This window comes from Sturnira hondurensis, unplaced genomic scaffold, assembly GCF_014824575.4.
Source record: "Sturnira hondurensis isolate 20B ecotype Veracruz unplaced genomic scaffold, ASM1482457v3 Scaffold0010428, whole genome shotgun sequence".
Lineage (NCBI taxonomy): Eukaryota > Metazoa > Chordata > Mammalia > Chiroptera > Phyllostomidae > Sturnira > Sturnira hondurensis.
In genome coordinates, this window is record NW_028083059.1 from 6,095,485 (window position 1) to 6,121,914 (window position 26,430).

The 26,430-nt window shown below is 40.9% G+C and overlaps 1 protein-coding gene across 3 annotated transcripts in view; it reads left to right on the forward strand.

The window, feature by feature from the left end:
- The first annotated feature begins 1,281 nt into the window (after nt 1-1,281).
- COL8A1 (collagen type VIII alpha 1 chain) overlaps nt 1,282-26,430 on the forward strand; it is a 157,717-nt gene continuing 132,568 nt past the window's right edge. The window contains exons 1-2 of one of the 3 annotated variants that reach the window (XM_037058924.1): nt 1,282-1,495; nt 21,363-21,365. The gene's annotated coding sequence lies outside the window, so the exon portion shown is untranslated. The remainder of the gene's footprint in view (nt 1,496-21,362; nt 21,366-26,430) is intronic. The other 2 variants (XM_037058922.1, XM_037058925.1) reach the window with 2 other exon arrangements.

Consider the following 26,430-nt stretch of genomic DNA (forward strand, 5'->3'; position numbering starts at 1 on the left):
AACTCACCAGCTGTGGCTCCCCCAATTGTCAGTTTTAGCTACTTGTTTAACCGCTTTGAGAGTCCTTTCTTAAAAATAAAAATCTACACAATAACGGATCATACTTACCTCATAAGGTGGTGGTGAACACTGAGTCATTATATATACACTTATATCAAGTTATATGTAGTCATATATAGTTTTTAATATAGTTATATATAGTTTTATATAGTCATATATGGTCAAATATAAATACACTCAGTAAAAATTCCCTTCTTTTCCCCAGCCCGCCCACTGATTCCCCACCCCTCCCGACCCCCATCCCCAAGGCTCAGGTTCTGTCTTTTAAAACATTTTAATTCCTTTAGTAGTGAAAAAATGAAGCTTGGGCTGGTGAGTGAGGCACACTCAGAAACTAAAGGACCTTGTTTTTCTTTCTCTGAAAGCATTTGTTAAGAATTTCAGCCTGATCCTTCAGCCTCTTGCTGGTCGAATCCTCTCTTAATATTTAAGACACACACACACACACACACACACACACACACACACACACAGCCATGGCACCAAGACATTTTCCAATGGTTAGGAATGAGAGTTTTTTACATACCGAAAATAACCAGAGGGCAGAGAGCCCTGAACTCCTGTTACATAAGCAAATCTTGGAGGACCGAGGCTGGTTTTTAGGTTCCTTTCTCCACAAGCCAATCTCTGCTGAGCCTCCCCAACCTTTGCTGGATTTACCTTAACGCTGCAGAAGTCTCAAGAGGGGCCCCTGGATGCTGCACACTAGGGGCAGCAAGAGAACTTTCCTGTAAACTAAGTACGGCCGGGGGTGATGCGGGAAGGGGCTGGGTTTTCCTGGCGGGCGATGGGCTGACTGGGCCGGGGCGCAGGGGGCGGCCTGGTCCGCCGCGCGGGTGAGGGTCCGCCGCCCGCGCTCCTGCCGGCTCCGCGTCGCGGCCGCCCGGCTTCCCCTCCTCTGCCCGGCTTAGGAACGCTTCAGTTTGCCTGAACCGTTATTTAGCTTTTCCAATCCGCCTTCAATGAAAGCAGTCACCCACACCCCCACCTCGCCCCATCAAAACGAACAATAATTTCGATTCCCCTTTCCTTCCAATCTTGCGTGTTTGGTGTTTCTCTGTCTCCTGTTAATTTCCTCCGCAACCTTTTCTCCACATGTGGTCTACATCCCTTTCTGTACTTCGTTGTTTTCCTTCTTCCTTCCTCTCCGGTGTCCACTCCTCCCTCCGCTGCGGCATCCCCTCCCCGCCCCCCATCTCTCCTCCTTCTCTCGGGCTCCTTGCTCTGCCCTCTCCGCCCCTCCCCAGAGAAGGGTGTCCAGCTCCTCCCGGGGCTGCCCGCCCGTGGCTCCTTCCCTGCCCACCTACTATGAAGAGCGACTCCTCCCACCTGCCCATAAAAGCCAAGTGCATGTTACCAGCACCGGATCAGAGCCCTTTCGTGGTCGTCTCCTGTGGGAGCCCCCAGCCTCTCTCCTGGACCTTACGTGCTCAAGGTAAGATAACACTTTTGCAGGCATCTGACCTCCTAGGGGTCTCAGCTGGGAGGAAGTCTCCTCTGGTCAGTCAGCGCACGTACTGCTTGGTTAGAGCTGGTTCTTAGGGATGCCAGATCAGCTGCTCCCTTAACTACCAACTGGTTTGGAAACAAACTTCTGTTTGAACGGTAAAATAAAAAGTTCATTTGGGGCAGAAACAGAAGCATAAATATTGCAAAAACCCTTTCTCTTCTTAAATCACTTTTCCTCTGGTGCTGACTGTTAGTGAGGTTAAAATGTATCCGTTTGGGGTGTTTTACTGACATTTTTCATTGTAAAATATCTCACGTATCAGTAGGGGCAAGGAAAACTTTGTCCCATTGTCAAAAATGTGCTTTAAAAGAACACAATTAGTTTCCTAAAAATAGCACAGTCAAAAGGTCTGCTAACAATTTTGCAATGTTTTCCAAAACCCCAAGACAGCTTCTGTGAGTCCTTTAAAAAATATCTTTCCAGGTTTAAGTGTTTGGAAAAAATGATTCTGTGAACGGGTGCCCTTTCCACAGAGATGGCAATCAGGTGGGTGGTAGATAGGAGAGAGCAAATCCAAGTTTACAAGCCGCGGCAGAATGTGCTCACAAATCTATCTTTTTAAGACACCCTAAAATGAGAATTGGATTGGAAGAAAGTATATAAAAGGACTTCATGAATTTCTATACACACACCTAAACATAAAGCGTTTCAATGTGTTTCACAATAGAGAAAAATACAGGCCAGATTATACAGTACTCCTGTATACACCAGACAGTTACAAAGAAAATCGGCCAGAAGGCTTCCGAGGTTTGACCCCTGCTTGCCACCTTCTTTGCCCTCATCTAGTAAATTAATATTGACCTGACTGGCACCCAGTTCTTACAGAGATATCCAGTGGTTGAGCTACCCTCGTTTTTAAAGACTGATGTCTTCTTATTTCTGAGGTCTGAGAAGGAGCGTTGTGCACCTGTGGAAGGAAAAACATCTTCCATTGCCACTTCTGTAAAGCCAGACGCTTGGTCCCTGAAGTTTGCCATCAAAATCTGTGGGCTGTGTGGGATGAAACTCTCTCATGTGGGAGAAAAACTCTCCTCCAATGTTTCCTCCAGGGAATTGCACAAGCCCGCTTACAGACGGCAAATCAAAGCTGGCAGTCAGGAAACCAAACCACTATTTCAGCTCTTAAGGTTCTTAAAGTAAGAGAGGAAAAGCTTCGCTTCTTTTTTTTTTTTTGGTTTGTTTATATTGTTTAACTTGAAAAGGAAAAACTCACAAAAGCTGTAAAAAGCTTCCACTATTAAAGAGAGTAGAAGAATTATTAGAAGTTTAACTGAGGGTCTTCCAAACTTATTCTCCTTATGGTTTGCATAGCAAAAGAAATAATAAAGATTTTAAAATTCTGTTTGGCATGGAGGGGATTCAATGCTATTATTCAAATGAAAGAGTTATATGTAAAGCTTTCTGTCATGTGAAATTTTGTTTCATTGGGAAAAAATTATTGCAAGGAGTGTGGTTTCTTTTAAGAAAATGATATAAAATTACTATTGGCCAAGATAATATGTGACCTGGGCATATTGAAATAGCTTTTATCTCGAGCCACAGTGCAGACAGCTTGCTTCATATCTGATGTGAGTGAGTGATCAACCGTGACAAGAGCACAGGTATGGGACAAGGCCAAACCAAGCGTGTGGTATGTCCAAGTTCATTCTTCTTTTATGGTAGTGCCGGATTCATGCCCATCATCACAAGGGTGAAATACACGGCTTCGTTCAGCAGATCCCCTTGGGAGAAGTTATCTTTTCTGCGAGGAAAAAAAATAGTGCTCCCAGTGTAAAAGAACTCCCTGTTGTTCCTAAGTTTGGTGATGCAAAGTGTTCTCCCAGGGTTTGCTTCTGCTTTTCCTGGCACTTGACCCGTTCCACGAGCTCTGAAACATTTAACAGTAACTGCCTTCCCCTCATGCCATCAAGTTCAACGCCCTGAATAACTGGGCAGGAGTATCCTAGATTGCATATGATCTACCTTCCACAGGGGCCTTTACCAGATACTTAAAGTGATTCTTCCTTCAGTCAAGATGATACTTCCTTCAAATGTTTTAAAAAACTAGTCAGTGGTAACTAGTCATGTAGTTACCCCAGTGTCTCCCCTTTTGCCTAAGATGTGGAGATACAATGTGAACCTCCTCTTTATGCCATGGTATGGCTGCCCCGAGATTGGGTCCATTGCCATAACTATGCACCATCATTCCAGCAGGCTTTGAATGACTTCTTTATTGTTTCCCAGAAAAGAAAAGGTGAGTAGCACTGGGTTCACTAGAGACACGGGGAGGATGCTCTGCTGATTTCAAGGGCCTGCTACACCTAGAGAAACACACCTTTTAGATTCTCTGCAACTCCCAAAGGTACAAAATCATATTCCTTTCATCATCAGAAAGTATATCCCACTGCATTTCCATTTGTGAATCAAAATCAAGGAAAGGGGAATGGGAATACGTAGAGAATTGTAAGGGAAGCTGAGAGGAATTGCTCCTAGGATGTGCCCCAGGAGAAGGGAAAGATCAGAATCCCTGTTACAAATGCAATTTCTTTTTGCCATTATTTAGGTGGGATATGAGGAGATGAGGAAGAACAAAAATCCATGTCTGCTCTAGTTTTTCTTTCTTAAACCGATGAGAATAAGGCATTTCCAATAAGAAGTTAAGATGCAGCTCTACCATGCCCTCCTCAAGCAGAAGAGGACAGTTCAATTTTAAAGACCAGAAAGATCGCAGGCCTGCCCCATATTAAAACCCACACAACTTTATCAATCATAATTTTAAAAGCTACATCATGGGTATAAAAACCCTCAGAACATACTTTTAACTGATGGGTGATTTACATTAAAAAAAAGCAACCCTAACTCTCCCCAAGGACCCAGTGCTGGGTGATCATTTGAAATTTAGGAGCAGCAATTTACTCCTTCTTACCCATTGTCATCCACTTCGGTATGGCAATCCGCAGAGTGATTGAGTTGCAGCCCTAGTTTTCAACCTTCAGTCCTCAAGTAACCCTCTGAGAACTAGGTCTTTCTTCTTAACTAGGCTTTCTGAGCCACCAGGTCCCCATAAACACTGACATACACGATTTAAAGGAGATATGAATCTTGAGACTAGAATGCAGTCTTCTCTTTGAAGAGATACATTGTTCCAACTATTGAGTGAAAAGAAAAACAAGAGGAGAAGAAAGGAGGAGGTTAACGGGAGAAGGATGCCCTTTGGAATTGAGAGACCCTCTTTAGCTTTCTGTGAAAAGGGCCCCTTACTAACGCAAAGCATCCAGAGTGTTTTTTAAGGACCAACTCACACACTGTTACAAAATAGTGAAGACATAAGGAAAAAGATCTTCCAATGACCTGACAGTCATTAGCAGCAGTTTACACCCTACAGTACGAAGTTAGAGCTCTGCTGAACTTCCCATTTTTAGAAAGATGAGGAGTAAAGAGTGAGAGTTAAGCACATTTCAGCACCAACAGAGAGAAGGCGCTAATCTGACATTCTGCTATCACTTTGGTAACTGTGTTTGCTGTTTGAGGAAGGAAATTCTGTATATTCTTTCCTCAAGGAAATAGATTTGCAGGAAGGGAGTCAGGCAAGGTCAAGGTCGGAATGTCTGTAATCTGGGGGCCCTCTGTATGCAAATCCACAAAGCCATTGAAATTGCTTGGTATCAAACTGCAGTTACTGAAACAAAAATGGTCCCAAAACTGATCATAGAGTAGTCAGTTAGATCATTGTGAATGCCAACTTATCAACGTAGCATTGTAGCTACAATGTAGCAATGTAGCAAAAGCAACTCCCAACACCAATAGCTGATTATATAAAATATTGAAAGACACCTGATGGTTCACCTTCCATCTCCTCCATTAGTTTTGGGCTCACTTCCATTGTCTCCCCTGGAAAACAAATGCTGCCCTTCTGCCCCTCAGCACAGGATTTGCAAATGCAGTTGTGACCTCTCCTGCTATCCCTCTTTTGTTTCACTAGAGTAAATCTCTTCTCAACTCCCTTGGATCAAGTTTCTAGAGTACCACTCATACTTGTGGCTTTTCTAATTACCAAAGTCTCGTACTTCTCTTAAACAGGATGTAAATTTTTACTTCAATGAATAAAAAGGCTTTACATTTACTAAAGCTTAATCCAGAAGGAAAAAAGGTAATTTAAAGTTGCTGCTTGCCTCCAATAGGCTCTCTGAAATGACGTTTCTAAGTAATTTTATTTACCTAGTCCCTATTCTAACTTCTTGTGGATTAAAAAACTTATTTAGAAAATCACTGACTATAAATGTTGGAAGGATCTTTGGAGCTAATTTTAACTGAATTTAATTTTACAGATGAGAAGAGGTTAGAGAGCTTAATGTACTGCCCAAGGTCACCCAGACGTGTGTAGTAGAACCAGGGCTGGAGTTCACGGAGCCAAGCCCTCCCTCCAGCCAGCGCTCTGCCTTGTATAACTGTAGTGCTCTTCCCCACACAGTGTGCATCGCAGATGTCTGTGACTATACCGAGAATTCCATTGGAACTTGGCATGTAGGGTTCTCAGAAGCCATAACCTGGTAGTACCTCTAAGATGGAACATCTAGAGACATTGATCCAAACCCCTTTGAAGAGAGAAGTCACTGATTGACATCATCACAGGGACTTTGTATGTTTTTCTCCATTCCAGAACCTGGCACATAATATAAATGTGTTGCGTGGGTGAGTGAATGGGGGGAGCTAGATATAAAATATCTATGTTTCTTTACTCGGTCCAGAAAAATCCTTATAACAAGTCTATAGGGACTTATAGGTACTCAAATCTCGAATATATCGAATGTAAGATTCTCCCTTGCTTTAGGAAGTGTAGGAGAGTTCTTTAGCCTCATCAGTGGCTGAGCCGTTTTCCTGCCCGCAATACTTTCGCTAGTCCTCTCACACTTACCCAAATATTAGAAATTATACTATTTTGTACAGCAGGCTTAAAAACCTAGTTCCAATATGTGTGTGACAGAACAAGTGTATCATTCTGTGAAGAGTTTACAGCATAACCTTCTTCTTTCCCCACCCAGTAAACACTTGCCCATTCCCAGGTCTCTAATGACAAAAATGGCAAAATATGTATAATGGATAGTCAGAGGAAACTTTGAGGGACATACTCGTTGAGAGGTGTAGGCGTGAGATGTGTTGTGACAGACAGGAGGGGCCATCAAGGGACTGAGAGAATAGAGACTGGATGGTGCAGCTGAGAGGGATTATTATCCCTCTGAAAACAGAAGAGGGAAGCACTTGAGAGTGTTTGCAATGCCGGAGAAGAGATAGTCTGAACCAAGTCCCTCTCCAATGTTTGGCACGTGAGGAGACCCTATCTGGGTCAAACTTCTGTTGGTTCAACACCGTTTGAGGACTGGCTCACATGGGTGAAGACTTTATAAGCATTATATTTATCAAAACCCTTCTCAACCCTTGACGGGACTTTAAATAGGGAAAGAGCCCTATTTGACCTCATTTATACTTGACTCTAGCTCAGCATACTAACTCTATGTCATCAAAATGTTCTCTGCTAAGATCACAGTAAAATTTTTGGTAGAATATAAAGTCACTCCCATATAGCAAATGATGAAGGTAGAAAAGACTATTCACGTAGCATTTCTGGAAACAATTTACCCTATATAAGTGGACAGATGTTACCCCAGATGTATCTTCACTTTCCTCTAAAACATGCCTGACAATTGTTTGCATATCTTTGAAATAATAATTGTGTTTCTGAAATTGATTTATTGTATGCTAAAACTTACATCGTCTATGACTAAGCATCATTGTGAAAACATTCTTTTAAGTAAGTCTTTCTTAAAGACTGCCTCTCTTAAGCTCCCTATCGGTGTGTTTACATCACAGGATATTTAGGCATTGGCATCATTTGATGTGCTGAGATTAAAGACAATTAATCACTTCATATGCTACTTTTCCAACTCAAACTGAGTAGGCTTGGGTGTGGATGTCATCTGTTGGCCTCTCTGGGAAATAAAGTGGATCCAGTCTGTTGGGGAGCTTCTCCATTCCCCTCTGTTAGCTAGATAAAACAGCTGTTTTTCTGAAAGTCTGGGCCAATGGCCTCCCTAATTAAGACTTCATGTACTAGGGTAACTGTGGCTAGTTTATGCAGAAATTTTGCTACCCAGAAGCAGAGTGACTGAGCCATAGCTGCCTTCAGTTCAACAGGAGGACAGTGAATCTTGAGAGCTGGTTGAAGAGCACCATCCTCCGACAGCCAGGATGCATTTGGGTAGTTGTCATCCCATTTAGTATGTTGCTCCAATTACTGCCATGTGCACTCTGAAGATACACCTAACCTTGGCTCATAAATTCAAAGCGATGACTATATATCATTAGATTTCTTTAAAGAGCTCTACTTAGCAACTATTCATTCTTAAAGTCCGGGGTCCGTGGTGTTCATCAGTGCTATAAATTTAAACAACAGCCTCTTGTTAAAAGGCAGACACAAGATAAGGCCAAGAAGTACATGAAGGGAGACTCTAGGTGGAGCTAAAATTTTGGGCTTAAATGGCCAAGATTGTTGAGGTTGGAAGAATGAAGGGAGAAAAGAGATCAGCAGCAAAAATATGCTATTGAATCCACAATTCCTAGTTAAACAACATGTCTAGGACTCCTTCCAGCTCCCAATTTATTCCAATCCTTTGCTGTTCAAATGAGTGGGAAGGGTAGTCCTTGACCGGTAGAGGGAACCAGGGGGCTGAATGTCTCAGAATAGAAAACTGGCCTATTCCCAGAGGGTGCCCTTAGGTTTGATTTTTTTTCTGATAAAAGGTAGAACATTTTGCTATCAGTGGCTAAAATGCACCATGGGAGAATGTCCAGGCATCTAGAAGTGTCTTAGAAAGAAAATCAAAGCAATCTCAGAAAATGTTATTTCCAAGGCCACCACCAGCCCACATGAAATGGATAAGACTAAATGCTCAATTCAGTGACAAATAAACTCCGGCAGCTGGGGGTTGACAAGAGACAAACACAGAGCACCAAGGGCTCTCATGCGTTTAAAAGGAAGCTGTGGGGCCCTGCTATGAGTAGACCCTCCTGTCAACAGGAGAAGGGGAAGGAAGCTGGGAAAAAGTAGGAGGCAGAAATGAGCCAAGCAGGGTTCTCCAACCAAGATGGCCCAGAACCTGCACTCCTAGGTCAGGGTCTCTCCAGGGAGCAGCCAGAGCCCTGCCTGGACCCAAAGGGAATACCTTTCCATTGAACATTCCCATTGTTCAGCTGTGTGCAGATGGCTTGTTAAGCCTTGAGATAGTTGCATAATTCAGAATCTTTTGGGGGACAGAGATCAATTAGGACCATAAAGAAAAAATCCCTGGCACACCGGAGAAGGGCTGCTTGCTTTGTAAAAATTATAACAGTCACAAGGAAGCAGAGCAATCCTCTAAGGCTATTTCTGATATCAATAGAGACGACACTATAAATTTGGTATGCATGTGGCCTGAGACTCCTCTTCCAGAAAATCTTCAGTGTTTTAATTTCAAAAACACCTTGACTCTTTCTGGGGCTTTGGGCAAGTCATTGATCATCTCTGTGCTATCTTATATAGACGAACGATTCTTAAATAACCACTCTCTTTACCATTTAGAGATACAGAGGTCTTGCCAAGTATTTTACGGAATGATGCTACTCATGCATATGTTGTTACTGTTGCTTATGATAGGATATAAGCAACCGTATAGTATAGTAAATGGATTATACTCACAATTGTTGCTTAGTATAATAAATGGATTATACTCCCAACATCTGGGAATGGCTCATGGTATTTATACAAAACCAAGTCAAAAAGAAGTAAAATTACAAATAAGCACATAACCTTCCAAGATACAGCAAGAGCATTTTTGTGTTTTAGAATACAAAGGACAATTCCACATGTCTCAAAGGGTCAGACAAGGTCAAGAATAAGTAGAAAAGGGAAAAGAAAAAAATTATGGCTTGAGAGTCCCAAAAGGCCTATATATTCACTTGTCCATATTTTGACACCAATCAAAAGACAATTCCTCACGCACACACAGAAAAGGGTTTTGCAATTTAAAAACTCTATTTTAACTGGAGAAAGATTGAATTCCTGATAATGACTGTTGTATTGAGTAAATCTTTGAATGCTCCTTTGCAACACTTTCCAAAGAGTGTTTCACAACTGTGACATCTGGGACATTAATATATATTTATGCAGAAAAAGGTTGTGTGGTCAAATAAATTTTAGAAATACTCAAGCCGTATGATCAATCTTATTCACTGCAAGACTTCACAAAGACTGTAACATGCTATGTATATTTTCATTCTTCAGAAACATTGCAGTTAATAGTATGCCCTAACTTGATTCAATGACAAATCTTCCCAAACTCGGAGCATCTCCTGGGGCTGGTATTCTGTGGAACAGTTTATGAATCACTGTCCTGCTTCACTACTTCAAGATCTCCTGGGACATGGTGCTTTCAGTGTTGCTAATTATTATGTAATACACATTGACTGTCAGTATTGGTTATGTGTTATGTCAAACAACAAAAGAAGAAACAATCCCAGCGTGATTTCAAAACCCAGATGGAAAAAAGAAGAAACAGATGAACGTGACTTGGGCCCCCACCTCTGTTTTTTGTAGTAGTAAGGATAATAGCAGAAATGTCAGAATAAGTTAGGTGTTTTTAAAATTCTAGATAGATGGATGGGTGGATGGAAAGATAGACTACAAGAAAGAGAGGAAGGGAGGTTGAAGGTTGAACAGATTGAAGTGATCTCTTCTTTCCCACTAACTAGATATCATATTATAAATAGACAAATGGCTACAGTAAGCAAAAAGTCCAGTAAACAAAAAGCCTAGATAATTTCCTGAATTAGCTCAACTATCTGTGAGCTGATAATTCTGTTTCACCTTAATGACCATTAATTGAGATCATCGAGCAAACAAACATCTTCCTTGAGGATTTACTTCCTCACCATCAATAGGCAGCTACTTCTTATAGTAAGAACACACTTACTGATATTTTAGTGTCTCTTGCTACATTGGAGATTATTTGGTTTACCTGTGACACTCAGACCTCCCACCCCAGCAACTTCCCCATTTCTCTTAGGGCCCCACTCTGGGGATTCTCTTTCCCTTTCACAAGGATAATGCCTGGAGGCTGATATCCTTTAGGAAAACAAGTAGCTCACAGTCATCCAAGAGAGAAATTCAAATTCATCATTACTAGTTAATAATAATAGATAATATTTATTGAATGTCTGACCAGACTAGACATCAAGCTGGTCCCATTATCTCTATTCCTTGTATTAACTGTACAAAGGTGGTATTTCCATTCCCAAGTGAAAGATGAGAAAAACTGAGCCCCGACTTGGTCGGGCAGCTCGCCCAGGGTCACACAGCTGGGAAGGGGCAGAGCCAGTGTTCCCATCAGAATCCCACTCCAAACTCCGTAGCCTCCCGGGTACTCCATGCGGCCTTTCACAGTGTCATGTCCTATCATAAATGGGAGGAAAACTTCAACTGCCTGTGACAATGCCTCTGACTCATAAAGTGAGAGAATTCCAGTGGCTCTGTTCCTAGACACTGCCGACTGGCTCTGTTTCTTGTTTAATACTGTTTTTAATTTCTTTTTCTTTCTTGTATTTTTTCCTAAAAGCATGCTGTCATTCCAGAGCCAAAGAAGTAAGGGCTGTGTAACAAAAAAAAAAAAAAAAAAAAAAACAACAAAACCAAAACTATCATTTCTCTCTAGGGTGATTTGTAAGGGCTAAGGTTTCTCCATAAATGCTCCCCAAGTTGCTTGCCATTGATCTTGTGAAGAGAGTGACAACCTAGCCTGTCACTCCTAAGGCAGTAGAAATCCCCATGATTATATGAGAAACAGACTAGGACAGAGGTACTATGGCACATTAAAGATACTTGAATCTGGTTCATCAGAACATTCTCTTTGGCCTTACATTTACTACCGTCCATCGCCAGATGGTGAAAGTCAAGACAACTTAAATGATTCCCCTAGCCAAATGAGTAAATATCTATGTTGTCTATACCGACTGCTTAACCTGCCATGAGGGTATACCGAGAAATAAGTACATCTTGATCCCTTCCTCCATGTTGTGCCAAAGGCGGAAGGTCTTTGCACAGGTGGAAAGAAGGTCCAGCTCTTTCCATATGGTAACGCTCTGCTAAACCTTTTTGCCTTTGTATTTCATATGCCCTCTCTGCATATTGTATTCCCTACTTAATTCACTGAATTAATCTGCACTCTGGAATTTGGATCAGGTGCCCTCCTCTGAGAAGACACACCTGCAGCCAGCCTGCACCCGGCTACACTGTGCACCTTCTCCGTACTCACTCACACTCTGTGCATGGTCACTCTGCAATGGCCTTGGCTTGCTTTATGTGTAAGACCATGAGTTCCTTGCACAAGGATTTATGTCTTATCTATGCACCCTCAATGCTTAGCACATAATAGGGGCTTAACAAATGTGAACAAGAGGAAAGAAAAAAAGGAACAGGGTAATAAAATGCAGTGATGGTGAATGAGAAGGTTCTAACATGCTTTTCTCTATACCCATATATTATTAAAAAATACAGCTTGATCTAAGTCCATTTGTGTACATGCCCACATACACAGTGTCACTGGGCTCAGCTCTGAAGCTACAGTGGGGCACACGATGACCTCGCATTGGTATGCTAACATTAAGTATTGGCCTTCTGTGTACCAAGTTTCATAAGAAACAATTGTTTGCTGCATGGTGCCACTGCCTCAGAACTGTCAGTACTCTGCTCAGAAATATCCGGTGGGATTCTGAAATACAGAACATGCAACTTAGTTTGACAGTCATGTTCCTCAACCTCTATCCAATCCACCCTTTCGTCTGTATCCCTTTCTAGCCCATAACAAGAATTTGATCTAAGCCATATCGGCTATTATTCTCCCAAACATTCCTTTTCCATTTCTCCACTGAATAGCCCCCACCTGTTAAAATAACCATAAATTCAAGGCCCTATCAAAGTTTTCCAAAATATTGCATCCTGTATTGACCTTTCACTATTTTCAATTGACAAGCAGTTGCAATATATGTTGGCTACGTGTTTCCTATACCCTGTACTGAAGAAATTGGGGCTATCTACTAGAACTTTCTGCAGTGATGGAGATGTTCCAGATCTGAGCTGTCTGACATGGTAGCCACGAGCCACACATGGCTCCTGAGCCTTGGAAATGTGACTGATGTGACTGAGGTACTGACTTTAAAATTTTTATTCTACTATCATCTTTTTATATTTAAAGTGAAATAGCCATGTGTAGCTAGTAGCTACTGTGTTGGAGAACCCAGAATATTTAAATGTTCATGTGCTATGCCTCGTATACCTCAATGGAAATGTAAACTGCTGGCAAAGTTAAATATGGTGCTTTGCTGTACCCCAGTAAATGCCAGGGCCAGGTTGGTGTTCATTGAATGTTTTGTTCAATGCATTGTTTGACTGCTGGGTCTGCCTGTAATTGTTGCATCATCTTGAAGAAGTCTCCCTGACGTAAATAATTAAAATAGTACAGATGGCATTTGCTTTTTATTTTAATGGCTTAAACTCACTGAGAATGGCACTATATCACTCTTTGGATCCTTTATCACAAAATGAGATGAAGACAATTTGGACTGAGGCTCTGAAATAGGAAGTTCCATTATTCATTACCACTTCTTCCCTTTTGGAAGAAAGACATGTTTGAATACCTGCTGAGCTATAGAATTGCTTCAATTTTCAATATGACCATTTCTACTGAGGAAGGTTGTCCCCAGGCATCTAAAACAAATTCAGTTAACAGATTCTTTCTTTTCTCTCTCTCTGAAACCCCATCACTTTCTGAAGGAAGTTCTTTGTCATAGGTTTTCTGGAGCATTTTTTGTCTCTCTTTCTGGTGAACAACCTGGGGCACTTTGGAAAAAGTTAAATCCTCCACCAGCAGGTCAAGGGAGGTAGCATGTCTTCAGAATTTGACACTGCTGTGCCCCTGGCACTTGCTGGCTTACCAGCAGCCCTTCAGGAACCGTCATGCCAACAGGCCAACCATGCAATAAAATCTTGTCCCTGGCAGAGCCAAAAGCAAAGTGATCAAACCTCCAGGCTGCAGATTAGATTCTGACTTATTAATAAGCTTTCAGAAAATAAACCAGAGCAAGTTTCTAACAGAAACAGTTTACAGGAGATGTTAGATGATTTCAGAGCTTGGCCATACCACATGCCTTCCTCCTGACTCAGTGAAGAATAGGACAAGGGCAGAGGAGACTCTCAAGGAGCCAGGGCAATCAGCTGCATCTTTTCCATTCACAGCTAAGTTTATTTGGAGTGACTGGAAAAACCTTCAATGAAAACTTTTTTTAAATAATAGAAGAATTTACCCTGTTATCATGAGCCAGACAACATCGAGAAATAATTATGGGTCTGTATTTTACCCTGCCTTATAAAATATTTACAAATCGCAGCATGAGCAAGCTCTAGAGTAAATAGTAAAGATAGCAATTACATTTCACTTGTAAATTTTTTATATTTAGCCATAAAAGAATCACTATGTGTTTAAGTCACATGTGAATACATATGAATAAAATTCTCATCTGCAGACAGGAGCCAGTGACCAAAGAAAGAATCCATTAGTCCTTTTGTTTTTGTGCATCTTCTTTCTATGAAATAAAATTTACTATCACCATATCAGCAAAAGAGTACTAGTAAGTATCTTAATTCGAGAACTTTGAAACACGGAGACAGTGAAGATGATAATAAAGTAACCTTTATAGATAAATGTACAGTTTATGGCCTATATTTTATATGCATTCCTTTATTTGAATTAGATAAAGAAGGATTTTATATACATTTTACACATGAAGAAGTGGAAGCTTAGAAAGGTTAAATAAATTTTACAACATCTTTAGGTAGCGAGTGCTAGAGATGAAATAGGAGCCTGGATCACCCCATTCATGAAGTACTTTCTACTAAGCCAGACTGAGCCTTAACAGTATCATACCCAAGAATTGTCCAGAGCATCCTGGCAGCATAAATGAGAAACCATAGCAAAGAAAAACATAATGGCCTGTAACAGTTATTTAATAAACCAGATGCAGTGATTGAAAATGTGCTTTTCAAAAAGCTAGAACCCAGAGTGTCCACAATAGTAATAGTTAATGTGTATTGAAAGTTTACTCAATGCCAAGCAGAATGCTAAAAGCTCTTTCTTATATTACTGCATTTTATCCCGATCACTTCCTGTGAGACAGGAAACTACATGAGAGGTTCAGCAACTTCCTCTCAAATAGCTATATGTAATGGAACCAGAATATGAAACTAATAGATCAGATTCCTACACTCTCCTCTTTAACTGGTACATCATGGATATTTTATCCCCAAAGAATCATTCACAACATCCTATTAATAGTCTGTGAACAAACAGATCTATAGTGATGGAGGAACCAGCAACGTAAGAAATGCCACTGATTGTCAGCAGGAATTGTTCTTTAGGTTGTCTTCTGCACAGTTCGTGATTTTAAAAAACACACAATCCATTTTAAACCAGCCTGTATTTTTTAAAGGATATTTTAAAATCTCCCTTTTAATTGATGCCAAAATGCATTTATGGGGAAAATAACAAAACATCTGCAATCATCTATGAGAAGCCACCATTGTGTTGTGAGTAAAAGCACTGAATTTAGCATAATAATTCGTATGGTAAAGTCCTATTTCCACCACCCAGCAGTGCAGCCACACTGGTCAAGACAGTGAGTTTCACTGAATCTTCATTTCCTCTGCTCTAAAATAAGTCTACCACTCAGGATTGTCATGAATGTTTAATAAGACAATATGTGAGAAAGCACCTGGAACTCAGAAGGTGCTCAGTAAAAGTTATTTGATAAGTACTGATTATTGAATGCTCACTTAAGTGACAGTATAGTGGGCATTTGGGTGAGTAGAAGCTTCAAGTGTGGCTTTCTACATATTGCAGATAAGGGCCTTAAGGATCTCTTTGCCTTGTAGATTATTGAATAAACTTGACCACCACTCCAGCATGTTGCTGTTAGCTTCTCGTGGTGGTAGTGTGGCCTATTTATGCACTAATTTAGATTTCTGGTCTTTTAGGTTTGAGTTTTTTAGGGAGGAGGATTTTTTTTTTGTTTGGTTTTGGTTTTGTTCTTGTTATTTGTTTGCTTGTACTGAATGGAACTACTTCAATCTCCCCACCAGTTCCCCCAAGGAAGAAATTCCTATGATTTGCACATTTCTTCCCAATTCAAGGCCACTTCCTCCCTTCACCATGGCAATGCACATCATGTATAGGCAGCTGTGCCATCATCAGGAAAAACTGTGGCAGTCCTGGGCATCTCAGCTAAGGTCTTAGTTCAAACCATGGGTTTTTGGAGTTTTATGCTGCTGTGCTCTACAGCACTCCCATTGAGACTGCCGACATCGCAAATGCACCCTGGCCCCTGCATTTCGCGATGCAGGAATGGACCTTAAGCACACCATGTGCATACTCCCTACGACAGTCAATGTCAGCACACCAGAATACTACCTCACATAAATTTTGTTTTCCTGGTTTAAAAAAATGTCCTAACTTTTTAATCACAATGCCTTAATTATCAAGAAGTCTTTCAACTCAGGCTTCCTTGGGAAGAAAAAAAAAGACACGAAGAGCCCAGAGCTAGAATAAGGGAAATTGCAAGCTACAGTGAAGGCATCTGAGTTCAAAAAGACAAAGGAAGAAAGAGCACGGAGAGTTTTAAAAGATTTGTCCCTTAAATTCAATCATCCTAATTTCATTTGTTTAGGACTCAGATCTTAACCTCACCTATTCATTCATTCACTCGTTCATTCATTCGTTCATTAATTCACCAAAGAGCTGTTAGGAACCCACCGTGTTTGAAGCTCCATGCTAGACAGCAGCAAGACTGTTTTTACTTACATCCGTGGTTTGCAGCTGAAAGGCACAGAAACCTGTAAAAAGCCCAGGAACATAAATGGAACATAAATGCCCAGGAAGTGTAAGAACCCCTTTTGTTCTTTTTGTTCAAATGGAAGACCACTTTTTGTGCATTTTCATGCTAATCAAGGTGTGATGAGCCTTCCCTGGGACCCTCTACAGCAACCAAAGGCTCTCCCTCAATGTCTGTCGAAGGTAATGAATTCAAGCTCTGTTTCACTCCCTAGGTGCCAAAAAACTAAGACATCTTATTAGACATATTTTCAGACATTCCACACACATACGTAAAAATGGACAAAATGGTAAACTATCTTTTATCTGGTATTCTTTCAACTAAAATTGTTATGCAGTCTCCCTAATTTTGTTGTCAACAAGACACAATGAGCACAGATGGTCCCAAGGACAGCCTTGAGCTTTGCAAGTTCCTGGGGCTCCATCTGGGACAGTCAGGCCCTTTGCTTTCAATCATTGCTTGTTGGATGAATGCTGTCTTACTCACTGGAGAAAGATTCCATTATGCCAAGTTGGGTTTTAGAATTAAAATATCTTTAAGGTAATTTTTTATTTATCTAGAATTCCAATTCCTGGAGACTTCCACCCTCCAGAACACAACTGAGGACAAAAGGCCAAAGGACTTGGAGAATAAATGACAGTAGGGTTCATCATCATAAACAATCCCATGGATTCTTCCCTTCAAGCCTGTTCACTTCTACTTTACAAATAACTCATGCAAACATGGTTCTCTGAATCCTAAGAACAGTGCAGATTTGAGAACCTACTTAGGAAAGGGAAAGGGGTTGCAACATGTAGATATACTTGACAGCAGGAAGAAATAAAAATATGGAAGCCTAGCAGAAAGGAAGAGAAAAAAATGTATAAAAAGCTATTGTTAAAAGCATAAAGGCATTTATTGAAGAAATAAATAGTCACATAGCCTTAGGAAGTTCCTGAGGGAGTCACTGAATGACAGCTGAATATAAATATTAATATATTTAGTAGCATCATTTGAGAATGAAGAAAATTATGTAATTTAAATATATCAAAACAAGCATATTTTGATTCTTATGCATATAAAATATCAGTTATTTGACAAATTTTAATTATCCAAAATGTGTCATTCCATAGAGATTAGGGGATCTTGAGAATAACCATTCTAATAATATATGAGACTGTGTGTACACACACACACACACACACACACAGAGCTCACCCTTGACCAATGCAGAGATTAGGGGCAGAGTAAAACTGTGCACAGAGTAAAGCTTTTTTCTCCCCCAAAACTTAAGTTGTTCCTGGAATCTGCAATGAATTGACTCCAAGAACCCCCACAGATACCCAAAGCCACAGATGCGTGAGTCCCCTATATAAAATGGTTTAGAACAATGTATACAGACAGACCTCAGAACACAGACTCCCAGCTGCCGATGGAAGGCACACAGGGGGAAAAGTCTGGGTATAGGTGGACCGTTCAAAATTCATGTTGTTCAACAGTCAACTGTATGCATGAGTTATATGATGTAGAATTTCTGTTAAGCTAGAAAAGCTCACCTCCCTAATGTACAGTATAGTGGATTATTAACATTTTGATTGTCAGCTCCCAATAAAAGCATGATCAAAGGGGTACCTGGAATCCAAAACCTTGCGTTTATGCTTTCTTTTCATCTAATGCAACTGAGATCAGGGAAATTACCTCACTGCTCAGTGACTCGATTTATCTATTTGTATAATGAGAAAAAAAAAAGCTTACCTCACAAGGGCATGGTGGACTTTGTTCCTGTTTCAAAACTTGGAAATACTTAATATAAATCTCAATAATAGCCTAGTTAGGGGTTATTATTGTTTTTTTAAGCAAACACCCCTCAAGGAAAAGATGCAAAGGAAGTTAGTCTTTTTCCCCCTGCTTTTCTTTCCTTACAATCTTTTCTTTCCAAAGAACACCACAAAGAAACAAAGAGCCAAACACACTGACTCACTTCTTTTTCTAATAGTGTTGTGGTCAATTTGCTCCCACAGAAAAAAGTAGTAGTGAAGCTTTGAACTCTGGGTTTTGGAAGGCCGAGAGTGGAAAAACGTTTTTGCATAAAGAATGGCACATTCCAAATCTGTCCAAATCTGTCTGATGTTATGCATTTGTGAGAAAGGTCTGCTCGGGCAGGCAGTCCCCATTGAAGCCCTTTTCTGTTGTTAGAACTTTCTGACAAAAGAAGGGGGTGAACTTTGCCTCTCAATGAAACTGTGGGGTTTTTTTTTTCAGGCCATAAGATGGTTTCTCAGTTTAAACTTGCTTTTAGGACAAATGGGAAAATGGTGTAGCTCTGTGCCTAGAAAAGCTGGCTCCCTCCTTCTTTGGTAGGAAAATGTCTAACAGTTCAGAAAGCTGAAAATGTGCCGAGAATTTGAACTAAGAGATTTCTGATATTGAAATGCATCGTTACATACTAAGGCTGATCAGATGTCTTGCTTTTCTGTTGTCTTAGATGTTGTTTCCTGACAATCCATCACAATTTAATATAGCCATACAACTTTACAGTGTACAAAGGGCTTTTATGTGTATTAATTCATTTGTGAGACTTAGTATATCCCTGACTTCTTCGTGTTTTATAGTTGTTTTTGTTTTGAATGTTAAATACACTCAAACCCTAAAAAAATAGTTTCAGTACACTTCTAAATAGCTAGAGTCATTCTTTGGCTGATAAGATTGAGCCCCCGGCTTATCCTACATATCAACCAGTTGGAGATTTTATCTCACTGTGAAACTCTCATTACCTGAAGTGCTCCAGGGACACCTCAAGAGTCACTGTTTTCTCACTAGCAGGAAATTGCTATAAAAACATCCTCAGCTTACTGTTACCAAACACATCTTACCTGCAAGCCATTCTATCCTTTGCTCCTTTCCTCTTGGTACAGTAGAAAAGATATTTCTCTTGCTACATCTCTTCCCTCACATATTCTGTGGGTGCTCTTCATCCCACCCCTCCTGCCTTCTAGAACTTCACTCTGAATCATTTGCACCATCTGCTTGTTGCAACTGTAGCCTTCTTTCTCAGCACTGACCCGACCATGTTCAAAATCTTTCAGAGATGTGAGTAACTCATCGCCCTCAAGTTAAAGCCCAAACTCCATCATCGAACTTGCCAGGCCTGGTCTGGGCCTGCCCGTGTCTTTTAGATCCATTCCATGGCACGCCACCCAGTTTCACCAGCCTCACTCTTCACTAGAACCACAGTGTTCTCTGAAAGTGCCCTGTCTCTTACCATTAAGGGCTTTCGTTCATGCAGCTCTGACTTTCTGCCTGGAACACTTTCCCTTCACATCACCTCTCAGCTCCCTAACTATTTCCAGAAGCCGTCCTTGACCCCCAGACTGGATCACATTGCCCCATATCCCTCTGTGGCATCTGATACTTTCACTGGAGCTGTTTTAATTAACTGGCTGTCTCTCCTGCTGGTCTAGGTCCCATGATGACCTGAGTTGAGTCTGTCTTACTAAGCAAAGTGTCCCCAGCACAGAGCCTGAAACCAAGTGCAGGTACTCAATACTGGTTGAGTGGAAGAATGAATAAAGGATGCACAAATGATCATTAGAGAAGCACAGATATCAGAGACAGGTAACAGATTCAAGGCTTGATCAGGGTTCTATAAAAAGTGAATAGTTACAAATCTGGTCAAAGAAGCTCAAAATTAAGAGAAGTCTTTAGCAACTAACATGCAAAACATGAACAAAGGTCTGAGACAGGCCCTTAGGAATCATGGCAAGAAAAAGCTGATCCCCACCACATCCAGCCAGTTACCCCCACCTGCCTCCTGGGCAGGGTTTTGTAGAGTGCGCCATAGTGTGGTCCAAGGGCTACCTGCATTCTGGGTCCCCATTCCCTGCTAGCTCTGATGAAAAGAATCTCATGTTTGAAATCTGGTCAGAAATCTGCACTTTTAATCAGCATCCCAAGTGAGACTTTTGCACTCTAAGGCCCTCGACTGGAAGTGGGGACAACTATAGTATCTAGTTAAGCAGGAAGAACAAGAGTAGGAAGCAAATATCCTTCTCTGGGGGTGGCTAGCTCAGCATTGCAAGCCCCCAGTTGCTCTGCGTGTGATATGTGACTCATGGATAATGCAGAGTTGACTTGTGGTTGGCCCTTAGAATTTACAACCGGGGTCATGTGTATGGGAGTGGGGGGGGGCACTTTTATGGCACTTTAGTCAAAACTCCCACTTAAGTTTTCACTGTGGCCTCCCTTCTCCTGTTTGGGGCCCGGCCAGGATAATCCATCTATGCATTCTGTCTGGACAGATGAATATTTAACCAGCATTCAATAAAACAATATTTTCTTGTCCAGGGCCTGGACATAAAGGCCAATAATAATAACTATGAAGAATTTATTGTAAGCTATTACTTCTCTGAGGAAAACAAAAAATGTCCCCTTTAGGCCCACTGAGCCTGTGGTTTTAAAGCTCTTTCCAATTTTGCATTATTGTTAAAGAAAAATAATTAGATATGGCTGTCTGAAAAAAAATCTAGAAAGTCCTATCTGAGGAAAAGAGGTTCACCTCAAACCAACATTTCCTGTTTTGATCTTGTGTCCCAAACAGTCTCATTTTTCTCCTTTGGGTTTTACATATAGTTTTGTCATTTATGGTCATGCCCGTAATCTGTCATGCTCACAGAGAGTTCAGAATAAACACTGATTTTTGTTACTCCTCTATTATTTACAGCTTAAGATTACTCTGCACCTTCCTCCCACGACTGTGTTCTACCCCTGGCCATGTGATGGCAGTGCCCAGTGCACCTTAAGTCCCCAGGAAACCAGAACGCATGTGATGTGGGCAGGAAAAACAATACATCTGACATTCCCAAAGTCGGTTGAATCAAATGTTTTAAGTGTAATTGAAAACATATTTTTACAAGCAAATAGAGCCAATAAACTACAAAAGCTGTATGGAAGCACGAGGCCCCACTTCTCTGGTTTTTAATAAACGGCAATAGAGGACTTAGGAACAGTGAAACACTCGCGTTCCAACCCAGAGTCACACAGCACAGTAAGTGCTCATCCATAAGCATAGTTCACCCCTTCACAAGTGCTCTGTGTGGAGTCCGAGCAGGGAAAGAAGAGGCAGTGTGTAAGGACCAGGTGTCTTAGAGAAACCTTCCTAATATTAGTGTGGGGACCGCATCTGCCTTTACACAGGTGGTATGATTCAAGGGCAAGAACCTTTTTGCTTTTGCCCCCTTCTGGTCCCAAGACCTAAAAGCATCATTATCTTCCTATAATTATTTTTTAAAATATAACCACAATATGTCCTCATGGGTCATGGGCCAGGTCCTTTTCCCAGTGCCATGTACACCCCGCCCCCCGACAAGTCTGTGGGACACGTTGCCCTCCATCCCTGTGCGTGTCAGGCACGTCAGTCGGCTTGGCTCCTCTAGCCCCTGAAACGAAGTCCATGATAGTGCAGAGGGGCTGGCACTGGGAAAGATTCTGGGCGGAGGGATTGAATTCTTGGCATACACTGAACGGCTCTGGCATACTGGCTTCTCCTATAATTTCTCTAGCTATGAATTGGAGTGGATTTATTTACTCAATTTATAAAATGGCAGCATTCATTAAAGTAAATCACTTAAGGTAAAAGAACTAATTATAGAGCTTTGGGTAAAAAAAGTAAGAGCTTTTTACCCTAAGGCTGGGGGCAGAACCAATTTCTGGGTTATATTTTTTTGCTATATGTATGTTTTAAAGGTCCAGGGAACATGATTTGACCAAGATACATGTAACAGTTAACCATGATATAACAGGCTTTTACTGTTTGAAGAACAGAGTGGCTGTGTATAAAAATATCCTTTCAACATCTGTGTCAATTTTTATAATGTATCTCTTGTGTAGTGCTGACAAGAGAATGGAGATGGGGGAATGGTCATACATTATTGGTGAGAGTCTAAATTGGTACAGCTTTTAGAGGTTTAACCAGGAATTCCATCCCAAGAATCTATCCTACAGAAATACTCAGATTTGTCTTGGCGGGTAAGAATAATGATGTTCCTAAAAGAACACAATTAATAAAGTGAAGAGGAAACCTATGGAACTGGAGAAAATATTTGCAAATCACATGTCTGACAAGGGGTTAATATCCAGAGAACTCTTACAGTTCAACAACTACAACAACAACAAAATAAAACAACCCAATTTTTTAAATGGGCAAAAGATTTAAATAGACATTTCTCCAAAGAGGATATATGAACAAGTACATGAAGAGACGCTTAACAGTGATTATTAAGGAAAGCACATCAAAACTACAATCAGATACAGTCTCACACCCATTCAGATGGTAACTATTCAAACACACACAAAATAACAAATGTTGGTGAGAACAGGGAGACATTGGAACCCTGTGCACTGTTGGTGGGAATGTGAAATGGCACACCCACTATGGAAACCAGTATGACAGGTCCTTAAACAGATGAAAATAGAATTACCATGTGACCCAGAAATTCTACTTCTGAATGAATTTGTATATATATATATACTCAGCAACCTTATCCAAACAAGTCACATTCTAAAGTATTGAAAGTTAGGAGTTTAACATCTGATTTTGGGGGGAAAACAATTCAACCCATAAAAATGATTTCATTTTTTTAAATTAAAAAGTCTATACACATATACATATACATATGTGTATGTAAGTGGTATATGCTCGCATGAATATATATAAAGGACTGAATGGTACACATCAAACTGCTAATTGGATTACCCACTAGGAAATGGTGGGGCCAGAGGAGTGTGGATGGTTAGTACTTATACTTTTTTCTCTGCACTTTTGAATTGACTAAAAAATCTCCAACAGACATGGACAGCTACTGCAAATTTAAAAAAGCAATTGAAAATCTTTTAAGATGCCTTACAGGTGTCCATCAAGGTAGATAGTCAGCTATGTTGTCGAGAAGTTGGAACTACAAATTGTCGGAATACATTTCAGATATCCATGTGCAAAGCGGTAATATTTTATATGTCCCCCTCCCCCAGAAAAGGCCTTGTGAGTCAGGGGCTGAAAGGAATTAGTGCTGCAGTCAAGAGTCCAGAGGGCCAGATGGAGCTCAGATTCTGACACCAGCTGGCCATGTCACCAGGTTGTTAACCACGCTGGCATTTGCATTGCTGTCTCTAAAGAGTGCTATGAATTTCAGATATGCAGTCCCTTGGTCTATGTTTTTCATCTGTGGCTCATACATGTATGTCATGGATCACAAAAAAATCTGAGCCTAAAAGTTTCCAACCGTCACTTCTCCCAAACAAAGATTTGAACCCAGAGGACATTGACCGGAGCTATGTGCTTAAAAGACAACATATGGGTGTTCCACGGTCAGGCAGCCCGATTCTGTCTCTGAAAGGTGTCTGTGCCACCCTCTGCTATTGCTGTGGAAAGGATGGTTTCCACTGAGGAACCTTAAAACAGGCATGGCTAAACCCCACAAACCTGTGTCACCCCTCTAGAGCTTCCATGTCACTTGTCCATTTCAGGAACCTAAACAACAAAACAAACATGAAAGCAAAATATAACCAAATACACTGAAATAGAGAACAGGCTGACAGTGGCCAGAGGGGAGGGAATTTCAGGGGAAAAGAGAAGGATTTACAGGAGCAAGTATAAAGGACACATGGACAAAAACTAAGGGGGGTGGAAATGGGAGGGAGGTGGGGAGCACTGGGTGGCGGGGGGTGGACCAGGATGGGTGTAAAAGACAGAAAACTGTACTTGAACAACAATTAAAATAAATAATTTTTTAAAATAAGGAAATAATTGTTATGAATCAGAACTATACCAGGCCCTGGGGATTCAAGGATTGGCAGAATAAACAAGGTCTCCATTCAGTTGAAGAAGGTTAAGAAAAATTGTAATTACAAAACAATGTGAAATGTCACGTGAAGTCATTACAGAGTGCTCAGGGAAGCCTTGGGCTCCCCTCACTCAGACTTAAAGGCTTCTAAAGGTTTCTCTTCACAGCATTGCATCAACTCAGCTTTNTTTACAGGAGCAAGTATAAAGGACACATGGACAAAAACTAAGGGGGGTGGAAATGGGAGGGAGGTGGGGAGCACTGGGTGGCGGGGGGTGGACCAGGATGGGTGTAAAAGACAGAAAACTATACTTGAACAACAATTAAAATAAATAATTTTTTAAAATAAGGAAATAATTGTTATGAATCAGAACTATACCAGGCCCTGGGGATTCAAGGATCGGCAGAATAAACAAGGTCTCCATTCAGTTGAAGAAGGTTCAGAAACATTGTAATTACAAAACAATGTGAAATGTCACGTGAAGTCATTACAGAGTGCTCAGGGAAGCCTTGGGCTCCCCTCACTCAGACTTAAAGACTTCTAAAGGTTTCTCTTCACAGCATTGCATCAACTCAGCTTTGAAATCACAAGTTAAATAATTTTACCCACCTCCCCATTGGCTTTCCAAGAAGTCTGTCTTTCAGTTGCATCTGTGCCTGTTGGGGAGGGGCGTGGCTTGGACAAGAGGTAACCAAGCCCCTATGGTTCAGCTAATCAAAGAAGAAAAATAATGGCATCTTTGACAGAGAGGCATATTCAAACTCCTGGGTGGTGCCATGTTTTCTCTGTAAGTAAGAGGATGTACTCTGCTGAGTCTAAATGTAAAAGGGTTTCAACATTTGATCACAGGTTCTGAGAAATGAGGAATGCTTACTCATTCCTCATCAGAGCCAACATTTACCATAGCCTACTCATCATGTCCTTTTTTTTGACCTGTGTTAAAAAGCTTTTAAAATGCAATTTAATTGACTTTATAATTGCCTTTTTTGTATTTTATTTCATCTTTATTGTATTTTTTCTGTTACCATTTATCCCTCTGTACTCCCCTTCCCCCCAGCAGTCACCACACTGTTACCCATGTCCATGAGTCCTTTTTCTTTTTGTTCAATCTCTCCACCCCCTTTTGCCCCCATCCCCCTACCACTAGCTGTCATCCTGCTCTCCATCTCTGAGTCCATTCCATTTTTCTTGTTAGTTCAGTTTGTTCATTAGATTCCACATGTAAGTGAAATCACATGGTATCTGTCTTTCTTTGACTGGCTTATAACACTTAGCATAATGTTCTCCAAGTCCATCTGTACTGTTGCAAAGGGAAAAAGTTTCTCCTTTTTTACAGCTGAGTAGTATCCCATTGTATACGCATCCCATAGTTGTTTTATTCACTTATCTATTGTCGGAAAAGTTTTGTACAGCAAAGGATATCATCAACAAAATAAAAATACAACTGACAGAATGGGAGAACATATTCACTGATACACCTGATAAATGGTTAATATCCAAAATTTATAAAGTAGTTACAAAACTCAACACCATGGAAACAAATAATCCAATCAAAAAATGGGCAAAGGACCTGAATAGACACTTCTCTGAGGAGGACATACAGATGGCCAATAAACATGTGAAAAGCTGTTCAGTGTCACTAATCATCAGAGAAATGCAAATTAAAACCACAGTGAGATACTATCTCATACCTGTCAGAGTGGCCATCATCAATAAATCGACTAACAAGTGCTGGCGAGGATGTGGAGAAAGAGGAACCCTTTTCACCTGTTGGCAGGAATGTAAATTGATGCATCCACTGTGGAAGCATGGAAATGCCTTGAAAAATAAAAATGGATCTGCCTTTTGACACAGCAATCCCACTTCTGGGAATATATCTGAAGGAACCTGGAACACTAATTCGAAAGAACATAAGCGCCTCTATGTTCGTGGCAGCATTATTTACAATCACAGAGGGTCCTTTTGAATGTCTTCTAAGTGCATGTTTATTAGTTCCATCAGGCATAGCACACCAGGGGCACAGGGCTCACATCCCTTTTCTGTTGTCTCTAAGTCCCCTCAGAATTCTCTTGTCCTGTACCCATAATGTTTCTTAA